At 40.3% G+C, this 22146-nt stretch overlaps 1 long non-coding RNA gene across 1 annotated transcript in view; it reads left to right on the top strand.

Annotated features, from left to right (window-relative positions):
- Positions 1–18694, top strand: part of LOC138742946 (uncharacterized) — a 31245-nt gene extending 12551 nt beyond the window's left edge. Inside the window, exons 3-4 of the long non-coding RNA XR_011344533.1 lie at positions 17663–17802; positions 17979–18694. This is a non-coding gene — a long non-coding RNA (uncharacterized lncRNA). The remainder of the gene's footprint in view (positions 1–17662; positions 17803–17978) is intronic.
- The last annotated feature ends 3452 nt before the right edge of the window (positions 18695–22146 follow it).

Genomic DNA, 22146 nt, shown 5'->3' with positions numbered 1-22146 from the left:
CGGGAAACTGTAGCAAGAGAAGCTGGCTCAATAGAAGCAGTGGGAGCAGAAGGCACAGCTGGGCCAGGAGGACTCAACAGCTGGGGATGATGTTCCCCTGCCTTCCTCTTATAAAGGGCATAAAGGACTGCAGTAGGTTTCCCATCAATATCACCTTTAGATACGCCTAACTTTAACAAGGTTAGAAAAAGGTCCTTTCTTGTCGGTCCGTTATTAGCAGCAGTCCCTCTTCTTTCATCCTGCTTGTCTGATTTAACCTGGGCTGGACGTGAGTGGATTTTACCTCCCAACTCTAATTCTCTAAGCCCAGATAAGGCGTGCACCGCTTCAGACACAGGGTGTCCAATTAGCAGACAAGTTTCGGACAGAACCAGTCCCCGTATAATGGGTATACCCTTCTCTGGGATGCCCCAATTGTTCTGTAAATGTAAATCCCAATCTACTGGTGGATGGGTATACTCGTAACAGGGCATCCCCTAGAGTGACAAGTAATCCACCCCTCTCATTCTACCACGTAGTTCAGCTGTGTCCCGGATATTAGTAGTTAACATTCCTAATCCAACAATTCCTCAGGGGTTAAATATACATTACCCCCTCCTTGTTCCCAAACATGCACGATTCCAGGCCGCCAGAGTTTCTCTCGTCTTTTGCCTAAATCGATCTCCAATGGCGGCCAGCTCTTTTATAGAGAAGTCACGTATCGTTGATTGCTCTCAACCCCTGTTCCCACTTTGGCCCACATGGCCCTCTACCCAGTCTACGGGAGGAGGCTGAGGCCATCCCGTAGAGGGGGTGGGCCATAGAGCATAAGGTTCGGGTATCTTCCCCTGGGTCTGTTTGGGAGACCGGGGTATAATCATATAACCATTCATGGAGCGGAAACAGGCCATGTCGGCCTTTCGAGTCCGCACCATCTATCCCTTCAATCTCTACCCTTACATCATCCCCCTTCCATCTCCGTCTTTTTGGGAAATCTGCTGCCTTATGGGGCGGGCATGAACAGCAGGTGGAGAGGGGAGTATGTCAGGCACATGGCAAGGGGTATCTGCATTATTACCATTGTCATCATTCCAGATATTCCTGTCCCAATCATCAATTACATCAGGATCATCGCCATTCCTTATCATGGCACCAATACGATGTGGATTGGGTTCTACTCCATGCCTTTCCTTATCTGCAGAGAGCTGCTGCCAGAGTTTAATATTACAACAGATCGTTTGGACATGCTTATCCTCCCATTCTTTGGCTCGGTCCTGACTGGTGCGAACAATTTCACTCATCATGGAACAGTGTTGTCGCATAGCTTCTAGCTCCTTCTTTAGTTGCTCTCTCTTGTGCTGGGATTCTACTTCTCGCTGAACTAATTCTGCTTCACGTGTAAGGCTGTGGCCAGCAGCCAAAAACCATCTGTCAGCATCCCCTTTTTAACAGGAAATTTACTTTCTCAAAGTAGAGCGGCAACCCGCTCTCCCAGAGGCGCACTTGATGGATCTAATTTCTCTTCCCAACTAATGGGTGGTCCCAACAAAGACAGGGTATTGGCCAACATGCCAAACCCACCGTCTTTGGAAGTCCATCCCGGAATTAAGAACTGCTCAGGGCTCACCTCTTTCTTTCGGCGAAACATCTCAAGACCAATCCTGCCGACTACGCCAATTGTCCAGGGTAAACTTGTACCTCTCACTTTGTTAATTTTAGATTTGTCACAGTGTTTGAGCTACCGGAAGAAAACAGAGACACACGCCGAGAGCACTTCAGTTTATACAAATCTTTATTACTAAATCTAAAGCTGATTTCAAACTACAATATGCAAGCCCTTCCCAATTATACTTATCAACGCCTGGACTGGTCCCAACTGCCGAAGCGAGGCAACGACTGCACACTTATAGTAGGTTGTCTGGGCACCGGAAGCAGCTTCTACACCTCCCCCAACCGGGATGTTGGTTGGAGTCTAGAAGTTCTTCTTCTTGTTGAGAGATGTTTCCACCCCTCAGAGAGTCTCAAACTTCAGCAGTGGGACCATGACTTAAATTGTTTACTCATAGCTTATCTCTTTGAATAAATTATATACTTATTTTCAAGGTCTCCTGACAGTCTGCGACCAACAAAAGACAACTGCATCTCTGGGCCTCATGGTGTAAATTAGATTATGTCTTCTGATTCAATTGCATCTCTGGGCCTCATGGTGGAAATTAGATTATGTTTACAGATTGATAGACATCTCTGGGCCTCATGGTGTAAATTAGATTATGTCTTCTGATTCAACTGCATCCCTGGGCCCCATGGTGGAATTTAGGTTATGTTTTCTGATTCACATGTACACATTCTTGCATAAGCTGATCTAAATCATCCAGTACACTTGGATAATTGCGTTTGAGGATCTTGGGTAGGTTATAGAACTAGGCAGTGTGGGGACATGAAGCAATGGACATCATGGGAGGGAGATAACAAGAGCTGATGAAGTTAGAGATAATACTAGAAATGGTGGCTTGATCTTGGGTGGGGTCCTGTTGAATGGGGTAAGAAAGGGGAAGTATCTAGGGCTGTCAACTGGCCTCAGCAAGGTAAAGGTCAGTACGCCGGACCACAACAGCACCAGCCTTATCTGTGAGGATAGTGAGGTTGAGATTGTTGGTGAGAAAGTGGAGAGCAGAGTGTTCAGAGGAGGTGAGATTGGAATAAGGGAGGGGAGTGGTGAAGTTGAAATGGGCGATGTCTCAGTGCCAAAAAGATCTAGAGCAGGCAGCTGGCCAGGATGAGGTGTTCAAGAGGAGGAAGAAGGCTTAAAGCTAAGCAGGGGTCTTTAGTGGGAGGTGTAGAATCCTGGTTATGGAAGTGGGTATGGAGACGGAGATGACTGAAGAAGAGTTTGGCATCATGGCAGGCACAGAAGTCATTAAGGCAAGATGAGGACAGAGTGCTCCACTCAGAGTGGATGGTAAAGACCAAGCAGGAGGATGTTGGGGGAGGTTGAGGGTTGGGAAAGACAGAGCTTTTAAGGGAGGATGAGGAGGGTTAAGGGGATCCAAGCAAAGAGAACCATCCAGCTAACAGTAAAAATACAATTAGAATTAAAACAGATTTTGAAAAATCATTGGAAAAGTAATACAATATTTACAGTACAACAATTTTTTTAAAAGACAAGGAAATTAAATGAACAAAAATAGCTTGGAGTCATCATGAATGCATTTGGGATAATTTTTCTGGATTGATTTTTCATGGAACCAATAAAGGACAAGTTATTTAATATCTTGCCTAATGTAATGAAATACAATTAGTTTGTAATTTCAGATGAAGAAATCTTTGAGGGAAAAGTAATCATTATTTGATAGAATGTTGCAGAGTTTGACATAAATGAATTTTCCCTTGGAGGCCAGAGCCATCTATATGGATATTACAGGTGAAGAAAATAAAGATTAGGAAATAAGATTTTTTAAAAATGATAATAGATTACACGTATTTGAAGTTTTCAAGGAATGTGGATTTCATACAGAAATAAAATCTCCACAAGAATCCTTCCCTGGATTACTAATGGAAGAAAATGGGTCATCTAACCCCTCAAGCCTTGGGCTTCATCAAAGAAACAAATGAAAGTACCTAAAAGATGCCAAGAAGAGCGATAAGCTTAAGAACTTGGAGAGTTTTGAAAAGCTGAAAAATAATCGCTGTAGAATCTGTGGAGGAAATACTGGAAGATCTCCGATAAATATGTGCAAGGACGAGATCAGAAAAAAAGCAAATTCTTTTCTTTCTTTTTCAATCTTTTTATTTATCATCTTATAGGTAAACAATACACGAGGAGAATGGGAGAACATAATCAAACAGGGAGAAAATATCACTGTATGACATCGTAAGATATAACATATTGCATTACACCACAAGTAATGAATGTTCTCATCTCCTCAAGCTGAAATCTTCAAAAGAAGAAAAAAATTGTATAAAACCCCATCTAATCTAAGAAAAAAAACACTGCAAAAGATAGAAACAGTAAATAACAATGGAGAATAAAGACACAGTTGAGGCATTAAAACAATATCTTACATTTGTTTTCATTCATGTTCAATATCACACTCATCGCGCTTATTCACAACTTTCCACTTCCTGGTGATTAGCATTGACCAGAAACATATCTGGACTAAGCATTTAACTGCAGCTCCAGTAAATAGAACAGAAATCCACCAACATTGGCATGGATCTTGAAGCCATTTGTAGCATTAATGTGAAATGAAGGGGACTAAATAGTCAGTATCCTGAGATACTGCAGGAGATTTATGATGATGGACATCTCCACTAAACTTCTTATAAATTCTAGAAGCACCCCAAGAGAATCTGTGAATTTAACACAATTATTTTATAGAAATGGGAGAGAAACATGAGGAAATAGAGACCAATTCAATTTAATACCTGCTGGATCAGCAGGTCAATCAGTGTGCTTTATATAGCAAAGGTAAAAATGCATATCTGATGTTTTGGGCTTGAGCCTTCATCAAGGTGTGGAAAAATGTCGGCAGGCATCTGAACAAAAGAATAGGGTGGAAGGGGTGGTCAGAAAGAGGAAGGGGGCAGCACCAATCAAGGGGAGGAGGGATGGCTGGGTGAAGAGAAGGGGAAGGGAGGGAGGGGAAAGGAGGGGGAAGAGGAGAGCAGGTTAGCAGAAACCGGAAAAGTTGATGTTAATGCCATCAGGCTGGGGAGTGCCCAGATGGAAAATCAGCTGTTGTTCCTCCAATTTACAGGTGGTCTTGGTGGGATGGCACATAAGGTCATGGACAAACATGTGAGCATGGGAGTGTGACACAGAGTTGAAATAGTTGTCTACAGGGAGATCTCTGTTGCTGCTGCGAACAGAGCGAAGATGCTCAGAGATGCAATCTCCCAATCTGCATTCAGTATCACCGATATAGAGAAGGCCACAAAGGGAGCACCGGATGCAGTAAATCAGTCCTGCCGATACACAGTGAAGTGTTGCTTCACTTGAAAGGCCTGTTTGAGGCCCTGGACCAAAGTGAGAGAAGAGGTGTGGCATCTCCTATGATCACAGGAAAGGTTCTGGCTGGAGGGGGGGGGAGGGGTAGGATTGGTAGGGAGGGATTAACGCACAAGTGAGTCATGGAAGGAGTGATCCCTGTGGAAGGCCGAGAGGGGAGGAGTGGGGAAGATGTATCTGGAGGTGGAATCCTGCTGTTAATGTCGGAATCCTTGCAAGGGACAGGGTGTGAGGAAGTGTAGTCAAGGCAGTTGTGGAAGTTGGAGGGTTTGTAATATATGTCAGTGGAGAATGAGACAGAGAGATCTAGGAAGGGGACAGTGTTGTCAGAGATGGACCAGGTGAGCTTGAGATCAGGGTGGAAATTGGGCCACGAAGTGGATGAAGTTCACAAGCTCATTGTGAGTGCAAGAAGCAGCTCAGATGTAGTCATCAATGTACTGGAGGTAGAGTTGAGGGGCCTTGCCTGTGTAGGCTTGCAGCATGGATTGCTCCACAAAGCCCACAAACAGGCAGGTGTAGCTGGGACCCATGCAAGTATCCATTGCTACTCCTTTGATTTGAAGGAAGTGAGATGAGTTTGCCTTCTTCCACAAACGTGGCTTCCTCTCCACCTGCATTTCCCACTCATCTGCCCTGGCCCCCTCTGCTCCCAAATGTAACAAACATACAATCCCCCTTATCCTCACCTATCACCCCACCAGCCTCCGCATCCAACACATTATCCTCCAGAATTTCCGGCACTTAAAACAGGATCCCACCGCCAGACAAATCTTCCCCCCTTCCCCTCTCTCCCTTTTGTTCGGACCACTCCCTCCATGATTCCCTCATGCACTCCATCTCTCCGCACCAATCACCACCCCCCGCATCTTTCCCTGTGACTGTAGGAGGTGCCACACTTGCACCCATACCTCCTCCCTCACCTTGGTCTGTGGCCCCAAACAGGCCTTTCAAGTGAAGCAACACTTCACTTATGTATCTGCAGGACTGATTTACTGCATCCAGTGCTCCCTATGTGGTCCTCTCTACATCGGAGAGACTGGGCACAGATGGGGAGATCGCTTCGCTGAGCATCTTCGCTCCATCCGCACCAGTAACAGAGACCTCACATTAGCCAACTATTTCAGTTCTGAGTCACACTCCCACACTCACATGTCTGTCCATGGCCTCATGTACTGTCCCACCCAGACCACCCACAAATTGGAGGAACAACACCTGTTATTCCGTCTGGGTCTTCCTCTTCCCCTCCCCTTCCCTTCCCCTTCCAAGTTCTCCTCCCTCCCTTCCCCCTCCCTTCACCCAACCATCCCCTTGATCACTGCTGACCCCTCCCTCCCTTCTCCACCTATCACCTCCTGCCTTGTGACCACTGCTTCCCCCCCAACCCCCTTACTCTTTTGTTTGGACGCCTCCCATAACTTGATGAAGGGCTCAAGCCCGAAATGCCAGTGACGTATTTTTTACCTTTGCTACATAAAAGACACTGCTTGGGATCTGCAGATTTTCGTGTTTAAATATTTGCTAGAGTTCCGAAATTAACAATTGGTAACAAATTCTAACATGATTTGGCAGAGTCACAGTGGAGTTATGAGAGGAAAATTGCATTTGACAATTCTAATGAGAGTTTATAGACAGTTGAGTTATTAGGGTAGACAAGTGCACATCGTGTTCTTATGAGGGATTTATTCCACAAGTGGCATGTGCTTTACAAATGTGTTGGCAATTCAGATGGGTATCAGGGGTAGATGATTGGACTCTCTCTGATGATTACTACAAAATAAAAATCAATGAATCCATTATTTCTGTTACAATCATTTTTTAAATGCTTTGGCTGTAATCCAGTAGGCTCCAGGGATTTGGCATGCTTGTCTCATGATGTTCCAATTTCTTAAGTTCCTTGTTCTTGTTAAATCTTTGGTTTCCCCAATATTTCAGCAACTTGACAGAATTAGGACTTTTCTCTTTGGAGTGATGAAGGATGAGAGGTGAATTATATAAGATGATGAGAGGCATAGATTGGACGAACAATCAGCACCTCTTTCCTGAGGTGATAATAGTGAGTGAAAACACAATGCTGGAGAAACTTAGCAGGTCAAACAGTGTACTTTATGTAGCAAAGATAACCAACATTTTGGGCTTGAGCCCTTCATCAATGTATGGACAAAATGTGGGTAAGTGCCTGAACAAAATACTGGGTGGGGGGTGGTAGGTGGCAGGAGGAGGAGCACAGACCCAAATGCAGGAGGGAATAGGTGGATAAGGGAAGAAGGGAACAGCAGTAAGCAGAGGGAGAAGGATGTCTCTGTGAATGGAAAGCATTGTTTTCAGTGCACAAGCTGCAATGATAGTGTTAGTGATCCTCCTGACCACTAGAGGGAGTCAGAGATTAGTTTGTTGCAGCCTCAATTGGATTCAAGATGGATGTCTCCACACAGTCTTGTGTACTTTAGCTAATAAAGTATAGTTGTTGTAAAAGAACACAAGTTTCTTTATTACAATAAAAGAAACATCACATGGTACAAGGAGTGAGAATCAGTTGATATCAGAGAAATGGAAATTGTGAAGGTTCCTGATGCTGTAAATTGGACTAGAAATGTTGATCATGAATGGAAGCTGTTCAAACAAAGATGCACACCGTAACTACTAGCCAATTGACTCGATAGCAGACCTGATGCATGGAAGATTGCACTGCTACTTCCTGTGGCAGGACATAAAGCACAAGTTCTACAGAAGACCATCTAGAATCTGAAGGAAGGATGTCAGCCATACTACAACATCAGACCTGAGCTGAGTGTTGTCAATGAGCTTCAACTGAGGCACAGCAGAATTATCATTCCTCAATCACTGTGACCAGAGATGCTGAAAGGGTGCACGAGGGGAACCTAGGAATGGAGGAGGGCCAAAACTGCTGTTTATAGGCCAGGGATAAATGCTGACATTGACAGGATGGTTTCAACCTGTGAGACCTGTTTGGAACCTCAGCAAAGCAGGCAAAGGAACCCATGATAATAGCTGATGTACCAGCAGAAACATGACAGAAAGTTGGGACTGATCTGTTTTATGTGGATGGAAAGAATTATTTCCTGGTTATTGACTATCTATCAAGCTATCCAAAGATTACACTGTTTTATAATGTGTCTGTTGCTTATGTGATCAAATATATGAAATCAATCTTTGCAAGACATGGAGTTCATCAAATTGTCTACAGTGACAAAGGGCCATGCTACAGTTGTAGAGAATTCCAAAATGTTGTATGATTTCTGACAAGTGACCAAGTCCTCTGTATCTACAGTCAAATGGTAAAGCAGAGAAAGAAGTTCACAGAGTTAAACAGTTGCTCAAGAAAGCACAAGACAGTGGCTCAGATCTGTATCTAGCTCTATTGAGTTACAGAGCTTTGCCACTCGAACATGACACATCACCAGCTGAGCTTCTTTTTTTGAATATTTTGTTTATAAATTTTAAACCACAGTAACAGTTACATTACATTCAGTTCTAGAAATTGTTTCAAAAAGTTAAACATGTGGTATATATCGTCCCACCCCACCAACTCACCCTCCTACCTCCTGTAGCACAACTCCTAAAAAAAAAGAAAGAATAAGAAAGAAAAACTGGAGAATGCCAAGAAAATAAAACATTTACACAGTAAAGTCTATTGGAGGTTACCACAAGTGAGGTCTCTAGAGAGTCTATCAAACATGCAAACCAAAATTTTGTAAATATGGGCACCATTTTTCCAAAAAACATGATATTTGTCTTGGAAATTATGTAATTCTGTAATTATATTTGTCTTGGAAATTATGTAATTCTGCCACCTTTCCAAACCTAAATTTATTTCTGACTTCCTCATTTTCCAGAGACTGCTAAAGCAATTATCACAAATTCAATTTGATAGCTATTTAATTTTGGCCTTTTAGCTTTAATAAAAATAACCAGATCATGTGGGAATTTGACCCGCATGATTCATTCCAAAAAATTACCTACCCCTAACCAAAATTGTCTAACTTGAGGGCATTGTCAAGTTGAATGTAAAAAAGTTCCAATCTCAGATCTACACCTAAAACATAAAATCTGTTACAACAGGAGTTAATCTATTTAATTTTTGTGGAATCAACTATAATTGATGTAAAAAATTATATTGAACTACCCTATATCTTAAATTTATAAGTTTACTCATACTGTTCTTAGACAAATCAATCCAATCATTTTCATTTATTTGTGTATGTAAATCTAGTTCCCATCTTAATCTTGATTTATGCACCCCAATTTTGGGGGACTTAGTTTGAAGTAAGTTATATATTATTGAAATAAATTTATTTACAGTAGTATTACAAATCAGTAATTCTAATTCATTTTGATTAGGTAATGTCAAAGTAGGGCCTATTTTGGTAGATAAAAAAAGCTTTAACTTGATAGTAACAAAATAAACTATTGTTTGGTACATTAAATCTTCCCCTCATTCTCCCATCCTCAAAACAATCTTCAATCTTTTGAATACCTTTCCATCTCTAAATCCTCAAAAATTGGTTATCCATTGAAAAAGGAATAAGCCTATTTTAACATAAGAGGCATTTTCCTAGATATTAAACCTGGGCGGGGGGCCCGATCCGGGCGGAGAGTGGGGGGCGGCGGCCCCAGTCCGGGCACGGGGTGAGCTGCGGTGGCCTCGGCCCTGGTCCGGGCAGTATGGACCGACCTAGGAGGGGAGGCAGGCCCCTCCAGCCCGGGTAAGAAACCTGCATAGGAGAAGGCCACTCCGATATAAAACCTACAACCCAAGGACCTCGCTGCCACGTCCCAGCTTGCTCGGCCACGGCACACGAACCATGGGTGTAAAGGGTGGGGCCAGTACTGCGCGCACTGCACTCCATCTAAAAGCTCCTTTGCGCAGGCCCGAGGACAGTCCACGTCCTCCCCCTCCACGTCCTCCCCCTCCACGTCCTCCCCCTCAAAAGATGCTCACAAGCTCAAGCTAGCATGCTGGAACATCAGAACCATGCTAGACAAGGCTGACAGCCACCGACCTGAATGTCGGTCTGCCCTCATTGCACAAAAACTCCTCAGACTTGACATCGACATAGCCGCTCTCAGTGAAGTCCGCCTGGCAGATGTAGGCAGCCTCCAAGAACGCGGTGCGGGCTACACACTCTACTGGTCTGGCAAGCCTTCGGATGAACGACGCCTCTCTGGTGTAGGCTTCATGGTCAAGAGCTTCATTGCCTCCAAACTCGAAAACCTTCCGACAGGCCTCTCAGACCGAATCATGTCCATGCGACTCCCCCTTCAAAACAAGCGTCGCATCACCCTCATCAGTGTCTATGCTCCAACCCTCCAGGCAGAACCAGCAGAAAAGGACAAGTTCTACACCGACCTGCGCAACCTCATCCAACGCACCCCTACAGCCGACAAGGTTGTCATCCTGGGCGACTTCAACGCTCGTGTCGGCAAAGACTCAGAAACCTGGCCAGGAATCCTGGGCAAGCATGGCGTCGGCAAGTGCAACGACAATGGGCACCTCCAATGGGCTTTCATACCAATTTTATTATCAATATTATTCCACAACTCAATCAAATGTTTCCAAATGGGTGATTCCCTAATTCCAAATAAGAATTTAGAGTTCCATTTATAAAGAAAATCCTTGGAATTCATATCCCCTATTGCATTAAATTCTATAGAAACCCAAGCTGGAATATTATCTAAACTAAATAGTAAATTTATAAATCTCAAATGAGCTGTTTCATAATAATTATTAAAATGATGAAGTCGTAAGCCTCCTAATTCATACTCAAGTCAATTTTTCCAAAGAGACCCTTGGCATTTTATCTTTCCATAAAAAATTCCTAATGGTCCTAATGAATCCTTAAAATGTTTGAAGAAATTGCAATAGGGATCAACTGAAAAAGATATTGAATTCTAGGAAAAACATACAATTTAACACAATTTACTCTGCCAACTAAAGTAATAGGTAAATTATTCCACTTTTTAAAATCTGCAGCAATTCTATTAAACAAAGATAAACAATTCAACTTATATCAATTGTTCAAATCATTATCAATTCTAATACCTAAATATTTAAGACTTACATTTTGCCACCTGAATTTTGTAACTATTTTACAATCTGTATAATCACCCACAGCTAAGGGCATAATCTCACTTTTTTCCCAATTAACTTTATATCCACATACTTTAATTCTAATCTGTAATTGGGACAAATAATTTATTGGATCAGTTAAATAAATCAAAACATTATCATCAAGTAGTTTAATTTTATATTCTTCCCGATTCACCTTAATTCCTTTAATCTTAAAGTCTTGTCTAATAAGTTCAATGAAAGTTTCAGTTGCTAAAATAAAGAAATCCAAGGTCAAAGGACTTGATCTAGTTAATGGAAAAGATCCAGATATTCGTTCAATAGTAAGAACTTCTGCAAAAGGATTTTTATATAAAGCTTTAACCCAATTTCTAAAAGTAGAACCAATCTTAAACTTCTCCAGTACTTTAAACAAAAAATTCCATTCTAAACTATCAAAAGCTTTTTCTGCATGAAAAGTTACTGCTACACTAAGATCTCTCTTTATTTGAATTAAATTAATGAAGATAATTATTCTTGCAATATTGCCTGCTAAATACTGTTTTTAAATAAATCCTGTTTGATCCATATGAATTTAATTAGGTAAACATTCAGATAATGTATTTGCTAAAATTTTTGCAACAATTTTATAATCCACATTCAATAAAGAATATCAGATGACAAGATGCAAGATTCAACAAATCTTTATCTTTCTTTGGCATAACTGTAATTATCGCTGTTGCAAAAGAATCCCATAAAGAATGGGAGTTTATCACCATCTTTAAAACCTCCATAAACTGAGGTATTTAATGATCCTAAGTTTATTGTAAAATTCAGACAGAAAACCATCTTCTCCTGGAGATTTACCTTTAAGTAATGAACTAAGCACTTAATTAATTTTTCTTATTGTAAAAAAGAGCATGTAAGTTTTTCTGATCTTGATATGTCAAGCTAGACGTATTTATCTGAGATAAAAAAAATCAATCTTAACTTCATCTTCAGTAAATTCTCATCTATACAAATTAAACTAAAAAATAATATTAAATACATCATTAATTTCTCTAGAATTATAAGTAATCATCTTTGAACTTTTCCTGACAGCATTAATTATTCTAGATCACACATGTCAAACTCTGGCCCGCGATATAATTATATTTGGCCCACAAGATCATATCAAAAATGTATTAGAGGTGGCCCGCTGGCCGCCGCACCAGTATAGCGCATGCACAGTAACCGCTGTGTCCCAGGGTGAGAGAGAGAGAGAAAAATCCTGCTCCTTGAAAAGTAGTGGTGGGTGGTTTTATAAACACGCTGTCGTGTCCCCCCGCCCACCCCCCCACCGCAGTGTGGCCTGGCTGGTGTCAGGGGAAGCCAAGGCCGCTTCCCAGCGCCTGGAACCCCAGTGGCACAGCGTTTCTTGGAGCTGCAGATGGAGTCAGGACGCCGGAGGGAAGATTGGGGCTCCCCGCCGGGCGATGGGGGCGCCGGCCGCCGGCCGCCCTGCACCTTCCCACCGGACCAGCGGCGGGTGCCCGGAGTACACGTGGAGAGCGAGGCTGGTCGGGCAGGTAGGGTGGAACCCCCCGCCAATCTCGGGAGTGGCGTGGGCTGGATCGGGATTAGCCACGCTCACCTGCTCCTCCACCGCTGACCGGGATCCCAGCATGGTCCTGAATGCGGAGACTGCCCTGGAAAGGTCCTAGGACACCGGCACGGAAAGAAAAGGGGGTCCAGGAGAAACTCAGCAGGTCAAGGGGGGTCCAGGAGAAACTCCGCAGGTCAAGGGAGGTCCGGGAGAAACTCAGCAGGTCAAGGGGGATCCAGCAGAAACTCAGGGGGGCCTGACCTCGCCAGGACTGTTGCCCACTCCCCCTCCCTGCCGCAGGCCGACCCGCGACTCATGGTGACGGGGCCGCTGATCCGCCGAGATGCCGCCCTGCAGTGAGAGCCGATGCCCCCGCACTGTCGTTGTCCAACCCAATCGCCCGCAAACCCCGCCCTCCCGCACACAGGCCTGAGTAAATATTATGAACTTTAATCTCAGGATAAAACGATCTTCCAATAGTTTCATATCACAGTGATAAATATATTCCTGGTTAAAAATGGTCCTGCACCTGGATACAAGCTCATTAGGCATAAAACTTGAAAAGTGTGTAAATCAAAGGATATCTGTACCAATGGAAAAAGGGCATGGCAAATAACCCTGCTAGAGTTCATGCCCACAATCAGCCACCCATTTGATTGTTTCAGGAATCATGTTATTCTCCCACATTCTCAATAGCCCTCAGACTTTACTATTCGACAGCACACTAGCAACATTTGACAAATCCTCTATAGAGAAATATTATTTATTGAATATATTATTTCTCATTTGTTAATGCTTCTGGAAAAAGTTTATCCAAAACTATTATTAAACATTTATTTTAATAAGAAAATGTTTAACATTACATATGTTGAAAGAAGAGAAAACATGCAGATGTTGTTGAAAATTTTCAATAAATATTTAGTTCGGCCCTCGACTTAGTCCAAGTTTTTAATTTTGGCCCTCCGTGAATTTGAGTTTGACACCCCTGTTCTAGATGATTGCTCTATTTTTAACAGTCAAGTTAAAATTTTATGAGCTCTTTCTCCTAATACATAATATATTTGCTTAGTTCTATCAATAAAAATTTCAGTCCCATACATCTGAATCGCATTAAAATGAAACTTTTTAAAATTAATTCCTTTTCTTTCTCATCTGTTTGCTTTTTCTGTCATACCTTTTCCAAATCTAGTATTTCTTTCTAACTGTTCAACCTCTTTAATATAATATTTCTTAATTTTTGATGTAAAACTTATTATATGTCCTCTCAAATATGCCTTTATTGCATCCCATACAATAAATTTATTGAGAAAAGAATTAGAATTTATTTAAAAATTCCTGAAAATGCTTTCTTATAAAAACACATAAATCTGTCCTTTTTAACAATGTTGAATTTAATTCCCATCTATAAACCATTTGTTCCTTTATCAAAAACAAATAAGTAATTAGAAGTGGAGAATGATCAAATAAAATTCTAGCCTTTTAATCCACATTCATAACATTTCCTTGCAAATGTGTCAAGGTTAAAAATAAATCTATCCTAGAATAAGAATCATGTCTATAAGAATAAAAAGAATCCTTATTTTAGGATTTAATCTCCTCCAAATATCTTTAATTATATTCAAAATTTCCTTTGCTGCTTTAGCTAGAATAACTGATTTGGTCATTTTATCTAAAACTGGATCCAAACACCCATTAAAATCCACTCCCACCAATACTTTTTCATATGACAGCTAAATTCATAGAAGTATCCCTAATAAACCCTTCATCATCTATATTTGGTGTATAAATATTTATAAAAGTTCAATTCTCAGAATAGATTTGACCATTTACTAATACAAACTTTCCCAGAGGGTCACTAATCACTCTATGAATTTTGACAGGTAATGTTTTGTTAACTAAAATTACTGAGTTAAAAGTCGAAGCTACCACTTGTCCAACCCAATCTCTTTCCAATTTTTGACAGTCCTTCTCAGATGATGAGTTTTCTGTAAAAAAGCAATATCAACTCTATTTTTCTCCAGATAAACTAACACCCCCTTTCTTTTTATTGTATTATTAAGTCTATTAACTTTTTAACTTAAAAATTTCAAAGTTTTACTGTTTGCCATTATACTAAATTGAAAAAAAATCATAACTCCCCTCTACATCTTCTCTTGGACCTCCCACATCACAAAATCATTAACTACACTTGGCATCTCCATCAAGAAAGAGGAAAGAAAGACAAAAAGAGAAAGAAAAAAATAATACAACATTCCCCCCAAAAAGTACTGTCAAAAAAAGTCAGTCCCACTGCCCTCAATTGTGTGGGAAGTGACTCTCATCACTAGTTGGCACACAGCTAGTTAAGGAAAAGGAAAGAGCTCCACCTCCCGCAGAGAGAGAAAAAATATTCAAATAGCCATTATCATCAGGTAAAGTCGGCTGCTTCCACGTCTCTGTTAACTTAATCATCATCTTCAAGGTGCACAATTTCCTGCTGTAACTTCTCCTTATCTGATATTTGCATCTTCTCAATTTGTGGTATATCTGCTGTGAATAAATCAACTTGTTGATCCATTTTATTATTTGGAAGAGAATTTGCAAATTCTAAAGCTTCCATTTCATTGTCAAATAATTTTTCCTGATTGTTACCCCAAAAGACTTTAAGTATTGCAGGGTGGTGAAAATAAAACTTTATAGCCCTTCTTCCAGAGCACAGATTTTTGTATAATTACAAAAATAAATTCTGGGACTTTTGAAAAGTTTAAAAATGATTGGGAAAGAGAACTCAACCTTCATATTTCTAATGAAAATTGGAATAAAATTCTGCGACTGGTAAACTCTTCTTCTCTATGTGCAAAACATTCACTAATACAGTTTAAAGTTGTTCATAGAGCTCATATGTCTAAAGATAAACTCCATCGCTTTTATTCTTATATCGATCCTATACGTGATAAATGTCAATTGGAAATAGCTTCCCTTACACATATGTTTTGGTCCTGTCCCTCTTTACAGAATTATTGGAAGGAAATTTTTTCCATTATATCTACTGTTTTGAATATTGATTTACAACCACATCCCATTACTGCAATTTTTGGATTACCTATGATAGATTTGACTTATTTATCTCTTCCTGCGGATCGTATGATTGCTTTTCTTACACTAATGGCTAGAAGATCTATACTATTGAATTGGAAAGAGGTTAATCCTCTCACTGTTTTCCAATGGTTTACCCAAACTATACTATGTTTAAATTTAGAGAAAATTAGAAACTCTGTCTATGAATCCCCTTCTAAGTTTGAGTTAACTTGGCGACCATTTATTCAATATTTTCATTTGTGGTGAGTTGATCTGGCTCTGTTTTCTTTCTATGACTATGTATGATAATTGGGCTGTAAGATGAGATCGGAGTGATCGGCGTGGTTTAGCTATATCTGTAGGTTTTTTTTAAAGTTTTTTTAAATTCAGATTTGTTTTTTCTTCTTTTTTGGGGTTTTTTTTTCTCTTTTTTCATATATTGTTATTAATTATATCTTTTTTTTAGAGATAGTTCACACCTTAAACTGATCTAAATTTTTTTAATGATATATTTTTATTCTGTAATATTATTGTTTAATATTTCTGTATTAATTCATTACTTACTATGTATTTTTTATATCTCTTTGAACTGTATGTGTTTATAAATTATAATAATAATAAAAAGATTGAAAAAGAAAGATTTTTCAGCATTAAATTCCTTTCTTCTTTTCGCCACATTCATAGTAAGATTTGCCTAAAAGAATACTTATTTTATCAGCCACATCAAAGGAAATTCACAAGCTTTCTGAACTGCTACTCTCAAAATAATCTCTTTGCCTCAGTAACAAAGACATCTAATCAAAACTGAGCATAACAACTGACCCGACAACAGTTTCTTTCTAAGCACCCTGTGTGCTCTATCCAATTTAAAATTATTTGGAAAATTTCCAGGTCCCAAAGTCTCCGGATCCATATTTGAAAGAAATTGCACTTCTTTGGGACCTTCAAAACTTTCTGGCAATCCAACAATCTTCACATTATTTCTTCAACTATGATTGGCTAGAGGAGTGGTTCTCAACCTTTTTCTTTCCACTCACCACTTGAAGTATTTCCTATGCCATTGGTGCTCTGTGATTAGTAAGGGATCACTTAAAGTGGCATGATGGTGGGAAGAAAAAGTTTGAAACCCACTGTTTTAATCGTCCCTAATTGATTCATTATGTGCATGCTTTCATAACTCAAAAGGAAATGGGCTAATGACAATTTTTCTCAAGCAAAATACTTCATTAACATTTGGGTCTAGAGCAGTGGTTCTCAACCTTCCCTTCCCACCCACATCCCACCTTAAGCAATCCCTTACTAATCACAGAGCACTGATGGCATAAGGGTTACTTAAAGTGGTGTGTGAGTAAAAGAAAAAGACTGAGAACCATTGATCTAAGGAATTAATCTTTTGTAAAAGTTCTTTTTTCTCAACACTCCATGCCATAACCTATTTTTCCAACTTATTAACCAATATTTACATTGATCTACTACATCATATTTTCTTCAATTTTTTGAACTTGCGTTTTAACTTTATCATCCACTTTGACATATTTCTTCATCTCTTTCTTAATTATCTTAATTTCTCCTTTAACTTATTCAAATTGAGTCTTGACATTCCATATAATAGATCCATATGGTAAATCCATTTTCTGAATCGGTGCTTGCAGCTGATTCATCAAATACTTGCCCATACCTTACCCTTTGACTTCAGGTAACTTTATCTGCACAGCCTCTTCTTGGAATTGAGCCTGTTGATATTGTTTTCCTGGCCCCTCCTCCAGTTATTTAATTTGATCTTCCTCTTCCACTCCACATCACCAATAGGTGAAAAAAAAATGGTTCTTGCTCTGCCTCCAAATACAAAGGGGGAAAGTTTTGTAATTCAACATTAGTGAGAGCTGGGTTATCAGTCTCCGACTGGAATTCCGTTTTGATCCATTCTGTGCATGTGCAAACTTTCAGTCTTGCAAATTTGTAGTTTCAGTCTTCTTCGGGACACCGGGGCCATATTCTTTGGGTCCCCAAAGATTTGGCCCCAGGGTCACTTGAACACTCGCTGCTATCGCTCCTGTCATCTGTGGAAGAGGAGCAAATCCAGCCCGAGGCTCCGATGTCAAGGTAAGCCCAATTCTTTCCAATTTTGTGACTTCTTTTAAGACCAGTTTTCTACTTGTTGGAGGCTTTGCCTTTCTCACAGCCATAGTCAACCCGTGCAAGTGAGACTGAGAGTAATTTTTAACTAATGAAAATGTTTTTAAACTTTTGTTTGTTCTGTTATTAATTAATTCTCCCAGGGGAGGCGCTTTCCCACGTCCTTTGTTTACGCCATCAGGCCACACACCCTGCCCATCTTCTGATCTTCTGATGGGACATAGACAATGCACCACACTTCCCTACTCTGCAGATCCAAACAAGAACCAAGATGTCAAATGGAAACAAAAGGGTCTGCCATGGAGACAAAAAGCAAACTATGATGTCAGTGAGAAGTTTAGAGCCACTGGCACAACATGACACAGTGAGACTCAGAGATTCCAACACTTAGGACCAAAAGGCCACTGTTCTAGAGGAAGTAAATCCTACACGGTCAGAACAGAAGATGGTCAAATACTGAGGTGGCATCAAAAGAGCTTGGTGAAAGTGCCAAAGACACTGCAGGAACAGACAAATGCAGAAGATCCACAGCAACAGATGAAACACCACCAGCACTAGACAGTAGTGGGCCAGCAGAATAGACACAAGCGCCTGTGTGAAGATGATCCACATGTGTTATCAAAGGACCTGACAGACTGCATCACTAAAAGAAAAAGAACTGCACACTTCAAAAGTTTGTACTGCTGATGTTTGTGTTTACTTTTGCATTGAACTTTAAATTGAAATTAATACTGTATTAGTGTGTCATGTTGTTAGATTAAACATCTCAAGGAAAGGGGATGTAGTGATAGAGTACTAGTTATCCTCCTGCCCACTAGAGGGAGCCGGAGCCTAGTTTTTTACAGGTTTGGTTGGATTCACGGTGGATGCTTCCACATGGTCTTGTGTACTTTAGTGAATAAAGTATAATTGTTTTAAAAGAACCCAAATTTCTTTATTACAATAAAAGAAACATCACATGGGCCATCTGTGTAAAAGATTGCTTAAAAATCAGTACATCAGATTGACAATAAACATCTAGCTTTCTGGGCAGCATTGATTACTTCCCTCCTGGACACTTCAGAGACATAAACTATCTGCAACAAGTTACGTCATAGCTCTGGAGAGGCCTCACTAAAATGATGGCTTTATGATTTATGATATGAGTCACCAAGTCTGGAAGGACAGGACTCTAATGGAACTGAAGTGGATCTTAATTGATTTCAAAGCAATGGGTGTGTACACAACATTATGCTAGCAGATGTGCAATTAAGAAAATTCTTTCTTGAAGTGATATGTGCTAAGATTTTCCAGAGACACTTAAACCTCTTGGACAGAGATGAGGTCAGGTGTTTTTGTGGATGTGAAATGATAATTTGAAGGAAGGCAAAAGGTCATCTACCATGATTGTGTTTTGGAAGAAATTAAACTGAAACAGTGGTTATGTCATGTCACATGATTTCACAGACAGACATAACTGAAGGTCGAGAGAGACATTTTGAAACCATACTGAAGAAATTGTCCATCCTGTAAAAGACACAGGGGTAAAACAGTAATCTCTGGAGAGAGAGGGGGAGATACTGTTTTGCAATGTATTATCTTTATTATATGAGATACTCAAAATAAGTGGCTTTAAAGTAAGTAAGACAACTTAGCTCTTGATTAAGAAATAAATCATTGTGGAAAACAGACCAAAACTCTTAGGCAAGATAAAAGGGAGTTTGTGAAATCACTCGTATGAAGAAAGATAGCTCATCAAAAAGGCTCAGGAGTTCATGAAGATCTGAAAACATTGATGTTTAAAAATTACTTCTGAACTGCGATTTAAAAATCTTCAAGCAACATAAGATGTTTGATGTTGAAGTTTAAAATGGACTTTTCAGACTCAAGATTAAACTATAATGGTTTGGATTTTGACACACACATATCTACATTTGCAATAATGGGAATTAAGTTAGAGTTAAGGAAGAACTATTATTTTGAAATTACCATTGTCTGGTGAATTTTTCATTCCTGTTTCTTTGTTAGTTTATAACAAAATTTGTTAGTTCAAGACTCTTCCTACCTCTTATCACACTATTTTTTAAATCCATGTGCTTGTCTAAAGGTCTCTTAAATTCCCCTAACATGACAGCATCTGCCACCACTCCTGGCAAGGCATTCCAGGCACCCACAACTCTCTGTGTAAAAATAACCTTTATCTCACCACTAAACTTTCCTCTCTTCACTTTGTATAGATGTCCTCTGGTGTTTGCTATTCCTACCCTTGGGAAAAAATGTTGGGTGTCTGCCCTTATCTCCACCTCTCAGTATTTTGTAGACCTCTATTAAGTCATCTCTCATCCTTCTGCACTCCCAAGAGAAAAACCCCAGCTCTGCTAACTTTGCCTTATAAGACTTATTTTCCAAACCAGACACAACATGCTGGTAAATTTCCTCTGCACTGTCTCCATAGCTTCCACATCCTTCCTATAATGAGGAAGTGAACACAATATTCCAAGTGTGGTCTCACCAGAGATTTTTTAGAGTTCTAACATGACCTCTTGAATCTTGAATTCAACCCTAAACTAATGAAGCCCAGCATACCACAGGCCTTCTTAACTTTCCTATCAACCAGTGTGGCAACCTTGAGAGATCTATGGATTTGGATCTGTTCTTCCACGCTGTTAAGTATCCTACCATTGACCACATACTCTTCCTTCAGGTTTGACCTTTCAAAATGCATCAGTTTACAATTATCTGGATTGAACTCCATCTGCCACTTCTCCACCCAACTCTGAAACATGTCTATATTCTTTGGTAACCTATGACAGCCTTCAACCCTATTCACAACTCCTCCAACCTTTGTACCATCCACAAATGTACTGACTCATTCTTTCACTTCTTCATTGAGGTCATTTATAAAAATTACAAAGAGTAGGCGTCTCAGAATAGATCCCTGCAGAGCTTCTCTAGTCACTGATCGCCACGCAGAATATGTTCCGTCCACTACTACTTTCTATGGGCAAGCCAACTTTAAAACCACACAGCCAAGGCTTTGTAGGTTCCATGCCTCATGACTTTCTGAACCAGTCTCCCATGGGAGGCCTTATGAAATGCCTTAATAAAAGCCAAACTTCATCTTTTTCTTTTGTTACCTCCTCAAAAACCTCAATTAGGCTCATGAGGCATGACCTTTCCCTCACAAAGCCTTGCTGACTATCCCTGAGAAATTCTGCACTTAAGAATCCTCTCCAATAGTTTGCACAGCACTGACAGAAAGCTCACTGGTCTATAGTTCCAGGATTTCCCTACTACCACGTGTTTAGTGGATCACATTTGCTATTTGATTGAGTTATTATTGAACTATTACTAACACAACAGTTATAAACTTAACTCTAACTTAATTCCCACTGTGTGTGTGTGTGCGTGTGTGCGTGTGTGTGTGTGTGTGTGTGTGTGTGTGTGTGTGTGCGGGTGTGTGTGTGTGTGTGTGTGTGTGTGTGCGGGTGTGTGTGTCAAAATCCAAACCATTATAGTTTAAGATTGGGTCTGAAAAGTCCATTTTAAACTTCAGCAATAAATATCTTATGTTGCTTGAAGATTTTTAAATCACAGTTCAGAAGTAATTTTGAGAAATTTTTAAGCATCAATATCTTTAGATCTCATTAAACTCATGAGTCTTTTTGAGGAGTTTTCTTTCAAATAAGGATGCATAGATCATCATCAAAGCTCCAGCAATCTCTTTCCACCCTTCCCACTGTAACCCGTGGTATATCTCGTCTAGTCCCATGAACTTATCAATCCTAATGCTTTTAAGAAGATCCAGCACTTTCTCTTTCCTAATCTCAGCACGGTTTAGCACACAAGCCTGATCTATTCTGACCTCACCTTGATCAAGGTCCCTCTCTCTGATGAATAATGAAACAAAATATTCATTTAGCTCCTCCCCATCCTCATCCACCTCCAATATTGTTTCTTCCCTTATCCTTAAGCGGCCCTACTTTCACATTCATACAGGCATCAGGCCATGAAGGCATACCTGACAGGTTACAGCGCCAACCATCTAGCTAGAGTGTTCACGGATGTTTTCAACCTCTCATTGCTGCAACTTCAAAAGGGCATCAATCATCCCGGTGCCCAAAAAGAGGGTGAGCTTTTGACTTTCGCCCAGTAGCACTAACATCTACTGTGATAAAAAGCTTTGAGATGTTGGTCACGGCCAGAATTAGCATGTACCTAATCAAAGAACTGGACCCACTTCAATTTGCCTATCGTCACAATTGCTCCACAGCAGATGCAATATCGCTGCCTCTCCACTCAGCTCTGGATCACCTCATACATACAGCTGCT

This window comes from Narcine bancroftii, chromosome 9, assembly GCF_036971445.1.
Source record: "Narcine bancroftii isolate sNarBan1 chromosome 9, sNarBan1.hap1, whole genome shotgun sequence".
NCBI classification, from domain to species: domain Eukaryota; kingdom Metazoa; phylum Chordata; class Chondrichthyes; order Torpediniformes; family Narcinidae; genus Narcine; species Narcine bancroftii.
The sequence above is the reverse complement of the archived record's forward strand: the minus strand, read 5'-3'. Positions and strand labels throughout refer to the sequence as shown.